Consider the following 6427-nt stretch of genomic DNA (forward strand, 5'->3'; position numbering starts at 1 on the left):
CTGAGCAGTGCCTGCAGTGCCTACGCCACCATTTTTAGTGGTGTAGTGTATTGCTGCTTCTCCCCTCCTGGAGCCTTTCACTGCTGTCATGCACTTCTGTACCACATATGGCCTGGCTACAGAGCTTGCTTATACACACCAGATGTGTTCATCATTAAATCTTTTAATGCTTTCTCAGGTATGGCTGAAGGTCATTTATATAATGATTTTAAACACAAGGCCACCTAGTTGTTGAATTATATCATAGTCTAGCATTTCATTTTGCTTCCTCCTTTCAGTTCTATCATTTACAGTATCATGCTATCTTTGAAGCTCAGTATGGATCAGCCTGTTAAGCATCTCTGAATCGTGCAGGTTTCATAATTTCATGAGTCCAGCATGTAACAGCTTGGCCATCTGGTTGTCTATTAGTTGCAAAAACTGGCAATGGTCAGTTAGCAATCCCTGAGTCATCTTCTTCTGCATCCCCCATCTAGAGTTTGTTCCATAGATTGTTCTTTTTGAGGAACAAACTGTAGATGGCGATGGCCTCTGTTAATGGTTGGTCTTGATCACATATGATCTGGGTGCTGAACTTCTTTTCTTTATGTCAGCAGGAATTGTCCATCCTTTTTCTCCATCCAATTTGACATGAACACAGTCACCAGGTTCTAGAACTGGCAGCTGGAGAACTGAGTCACGTCTATTGTAAAAATGTCCATAAGCTCTTTTATCTTTTTTTATGCAATTTGGCTACTTTCTTTGTGTCTGGCCACTTTGGAGATGGATTCTTTTCTAAAGATTGAACAGTTGCTCTGAGTTGTCTTCCCATCAGTAGCTGTGCTGGACTATATCCAGTAGCTGTCGGTGTTGATCTGTAACTCAGAAGACCAGGGAATGGATCTTCTTGCTGTAGGATTTTCTCGACTGTCTGTACAGCTCTCGTAGCTTCTCCATTTGCTTGGGGTAATGTGGGCTGCTAGGAATACAATCAAAATAATTTTTCATTCAAAATAACTTAAATTCTGCTGAAGTTCATTGTCCATCATTACTAGAGTGCAGACACTGCACACCCAGCCAGCATGGGTATAAACAGGAATGTAGACAGTGAGGCACAGCTTGGGCAGGAAGAGCACAGTGCCGTATATGTCTGAAACCCCAGGAAATATATACTACACTACATTGTCCATCTCGAATACCAAAGTGAGCAAAAGTGCACTTCAGTTTCTCAATAATTCCTTTCATGTTATGACTTTAAATACATTATTTCTATATACCTGGAAAAATAATCTACAACAACCAGGCAATGATGTCCTCTGAATTCACATAAATTGGCAGCTAATCTCTTCCAGTGTTTCTCTGATAGGAGTGTTTGTACACTGTGTGGTTCATTATTGTCTCTTAAAGTTGATTACTACTGTTTCTCCTTTCAAAAGTCCAATAGAATCACATTGAAAGTCTCTTATGAGATGACTATGACATCAGCTCCTGAGTCAATTTTAAAGTCAATAGTCTTGTCATGAATATTCAGTTTCACTCTCCAGGCAGGCTCTGTGTCTTCAAAAGTGACAGATCCCAGAAACAATGGCTCTTGATTGTCCATAATAGGAGTCAACTCCCTGCCTGCTTGGGTGTGGCAAATAGCTGCAAAATGTTCATGTATCACACGTCAATTATATTCTCTGCCTCTGGCTGGACATGCATCTTCTCTTAGAATATGACTTTTTCCACACCTTGTGCACACAGGCTGGAATTTGTCCACTTATCCTGGGAGTTCTCTCTCCTTGCCTCAGGGGTTTTATGTTAATGTCTTTTTACAGTTATGGTAAATCTCTTTACTGCAACTAAACTAGTTTCTTCTTTTTCAAGTTTGGCTTGTTCCGCTTGGTTTTGCTGTCTTACCAGCTCATACATCTTTGCTATTTGAATAGCTGTGGCCAGGGTGAAATCTCTCTTCAATTTTAGCTGCTGTGAAATGTTTTTATCTGTTAACCCAATAACTAGCCTGTATCTGATATTTTCATGTTTTGCATTGCCAAAAATCACCGTACTCATGTACAGGGCCGCCGAGAGCGGGTTCGGGCCCTGATGAAAATTTTTTTTCAGGCCCCCAGCAAGGGCGGACCGGCTAAACAGGGCCAACGAGAGGGGGGGTAAGTCGGGGAAGCTGGGCCCGGAATTTTTTCCGGCCCCCCAGCAAGGGTGGACTGGCTAAACAGGGCCGACGAGGGGGGAGGGAGGAAGCCGGGCCCCGGGCCCCGTTACGGACTTCTGGGCCCTGGTAATTTGTACTGGCTTCCCCCCCTCTCGTTGGCCCTGCTCATGTATACAGAGCTCTTACAAAACATTCAACTATTTCACCTGGTTCTTGAATTCTCTGGTGGAAACATACTCTTTCATAAACCACATGTCTCTGAGGTATAAAGTATGAATTTGACACAGATCCACAGGACTATTGCAATAGCCCCAGCTTTGGAACAGTTTCTGGGAGGAACCCCTTCAGTGTGTCAGAGCTTCTTGGGGTCACACTTCAGGGTAAGCCATGTGGCTTCAGTGCCTCTGTAGACTGGAGCCCTGGACCATCACCACTGCTGTTTGACACCATGAGCTCCATTCAGTGAGTCCCACTGAGACATAACCCTGAGGGAGATTTGTGCAATCTTAGGGAGCAATGCACCTCCATAAGCATCTGCAGTGGCACTCAGCCAGTGCAGTCAAACAGCAGAGATTATTGGTTGACTGGAACATGGCATAGGAAGTCCTTGGTTACTATGGAGAAATGAAGGTTAAAGCATAGTCCATTCTGCAAAGCCACAGCCCAGCTAAACTGTAGTGAACCCCCATTATTCAAGCTCCGTCTCTCCCTCTATCTGACCTCCTTGATCAGAATCCCAGGTGTGCCCCGACTGCTTCCCACAACATTTATACCTCTACTTCACACCTCTACAGTCCTTTGTTCCCAAGCTAGGGAGATGCAGCTCAGTCCTCCTGCTGAAAGACGGATAATCTGTGGTCACTGGTTTCTAGATTTCAGTGTCCCAGTGATTGGATTTGCCATAGTCTTTGCAGAGGCTCCATTGATATGGGGCCCAAGCCCCAGACAGTGTACCATTCGCACCTGTATCTTGGACTTCCCTGAGAGCAAACAGTCCCTTTCCAACCCCAAGGTAACAATGTAGCATATAGGGGAAACTGAAGTGTAAACAGGACTCATAAAAAACGTACAAAAAATTCCCATTTTGTCACAGCATCAAACATACCCAGAACCTTTCATAGTCGTCTTTGTGACTAACTTCAGTAAAGTCAAAGGATTTGAAGATATGCCCTGCTCGCTGCCCCACAGCATAGGTTAAAGACAACACCTGTATATCTCCAGTTTCTTTGTGGAGCTTGGTACCAATACAAAATATTGCAAAATATTGCTTCCAGTCTGGAGCTCCAGTGCTGGAGCCTTTCACTGTGGTTTGTAGCTAAGTCAAGGGCAGCAGAGCCTGCCCAAATGTGAGAGGGGCAGGACCTCTTGCCCCTCCTCTTTCTCCCGAGGCCCTGCCCCCAGCCAAACCAGAAGCCAGAGTGAGCCGGGAGCCGCAGACCCTCCACCTGCCTGGGATGAGGAGGTTGAGAGCAGCCCCTGGCATGTGTCCCCACCCCACAGCTCCCCGTGTTCCCTGGCCAGGCTCTAGCTGACAGCCTGGTATACAGTATTCAGTGCTTGAGCCAGATATATATATATGTGTGTGTGTGTGTAATTAGAAATGGAGATTTCAGAGTAGCAGCCGTGTTAGTCTGTATCCGCAAAAAGAAGAACAGGAGTACTTGTGGCACCTTAGAAACTAACACATTTATTAGAGCATAAGCTTTCGTGGACCATATAGTCCATTCTATATGCATCCGAAGAAGTGGGCTGTAGTCCACGAAAGCTTATGCTCTAATAAATTTGTTAGTCTCTAAGGTGCCACAAGTACTCCTGTTCTTCTTTTTAAAAGATATTACGTCACCCAATTTATCTTGCTAATTTCCTGGGACACACACGGGTCCGTAGCTAATACAGTTGTCACACAATATTAAAGGAAAATTAAGCTGGGATTTTCAAAGGGGCCTAACTGAAAATCAGTGGAATATGGGTGCCCAGCTCCCTTAGCCTCATTTGAAAAATCCTGCCCGTAAAACAGGATGATTCTGTAGTTAAACATTAAACCCTGCCACACAGCATTTCTAGATGATAAGAGCGCAGTGCAGGTGGAATTAAAAATCCAATATCCACAGGATAAGTGACAAATCATCCAGGTGTGGCAGTAGTCCCTCAGGGGCAAAACCTGTCTGATCTCCTTTGGGAATGGAAACTGGTGCCTGCAGAAGCACTTGTCCGGTTCCACTCTGCTAGGCAGAGCTGGCCAAAACTCAGGATTTCCGGTTCATTCAGTTTCACTCTGCAGCTTCTGGGACTCCCAAGGGCTGCACCTCCAGCTGACCCAGAAGCCGTGGGTATCCAGCCCCAGGTCAGTCTGCATGGCTGGCTGTCCCAGAGTTGCAAACCCTGGGAGCCTTTCCCAGGACCTCCAGACTCCCAGACTTGCAGCAATGAAGCTGGAAAACTTGAGAGCCCTCTATATTTCCAGGATCCCTGCTGCAGAGTTGGGATCTTAGGGCTTGTCTATACTTACTGGTATAAGTTGGTTCGGCGGCAGGCAATCGAACTTCTGGGTTCGATTTATCGCATCTTGTCTGGACGCGATAAATCGAACTCAGAAGTGCTCCCCGTTGACTCCGGTAATCCTGCTCGCCGCGAGGAGTACGCGGAGTCGACGGGGGAGCCTGCCTGCCAGGTGTGGACCGCGGTAAGTTCGAACTAAGGTACGTCGACTTCAGCTACGTTATTCACGTAGCTGAAGTTGCGTACCTTACTTCGATTTGGGGGTTTAGTGTAGACCAAGCCTTAGACTCTGAGAGCCCTAGAGTTTCTGCTATTTCCAGAGCAGCTCAATTTATAAATATTAACTTTTTCTCTTAAATTTAAGGGCAACATGTCAGAACACAGAGCAGCACCAAGTAGGAGGGCAAGACCTATCTATGTGATGCTGTCATCTGAACAGAGGGAGTCTTCTCACACTAAAGCCTATTGCCCTACAAATAACCATGATTCCACTAATATACTGTAGGTACCAGCAGGGAGTAATGGGGTAGAAACAAACTGAAGTACATAGAAATAAACAAAGATTTTTTTTCCCCAAAAGAATGTTTTTCATGAAAATATTGATTTAGTTGAAACAACTATTTTGTTGTTTAAATTTTGCTTTGATCAAAAAGATTCAACTTGTTATGTTAGTTGGAAGAAACACTGTGATGCAAAAATCATGAGACAAGGCACTAATATATTAATTATAACTTATTATAATCCCAAGTACCAAATACTAAAAGACTCTGGGACATCTCCTTATCAGTGACCATATAATTTCACAAGTGCAGGCACAGATAATAGTGCTTTAGATTCGCCCAGTGCGCCTCTGGACAGGACAGACAGAAACTAGACAAACAACCGGTGGAAACTGGGAGGAAAATGCTACTGAAAATACATCATAACAGCTCCTGCTAGTCTCAAATAGAGCAGAAACAGAATAATAATATGAAGAGTATCGCTAATATTCAGACTCACATTTGCCTGGAATTTCAGTCTGCCTGTTGGCCTCATAGAATCTCTATGAGTGTAATGGACCCAAGCAAATCTCTCTATTCTATCTGATTCTTTCTCATAGAAAATGGTTTTCAGTTTTATTGCAGTATTTGGTTGATGAATAACTATAGACTGGATGATGAATCGTGCTGCAAAGGTGCCCAAGGGCTTAAGGTTTATAAGCCTCCCCTTCTGCATATGCTCCTGCAAACCCTCCTGAACTTTGGATCCGGGTGTGCAGGTATAAGCTGCTGCTGTGCACCTGCTATTCCTGTCTGAGCAGGGAGTGGGCAGACCTTTGGCACTGACAAGCATGTCTGAGCCATTTCCAAGATTAGAGTAGTACTTTGCTATTGGTAAAAGACCAATCACCAGTTATTACTGTTATGTTCATGGTGCACACACAGAGAGGTTAGATAAAAACATAAAATATAATTGTTGGAAAGTTGCAACCTAACACTGTTTATTGCTTAGAATCCAGAACACTACCATACAAGAACTGCATAACAGAGAGAGACAGAGCCGGCTCCAGGTTTTTTGCTGCCCCAAGGAAAAAAAAAATGCTGGAGTACCGCTGCCGAAGCAAAAAAAAATAAAAAAAATAACCGGAGTGCTGCCCCTTGAAAAGTGCCGCTCCAAGCACATGCTTGGAATGCTGGTGCCTGGAGCCGGCCCTGGAGAGGGAGCAGGCTGCTCCCTAAAAGAGAGAGGCAGAACTCACCCCACCTTGCTCTAGGCTGGCTCTCTGTAGGCTGCCTGCTGAAAGACCCAGATTGC

Source organism: Trachemys scripta, unplaced genomic scaffold, assembly GCF_013100865.1.
Source record: "Trachemys scripta elegans isolate TJP31775 unplaced genomic scaffold, CAS_Tse_1.0 scaffold_26, whole genome shotgun sequence".
NCBI classification, from domain to species: domain Eukaryota; kingdom Metazoa; phylum Chordata; order Testudines; family Emydidae; genus Trachemys; species Trachemys scripta.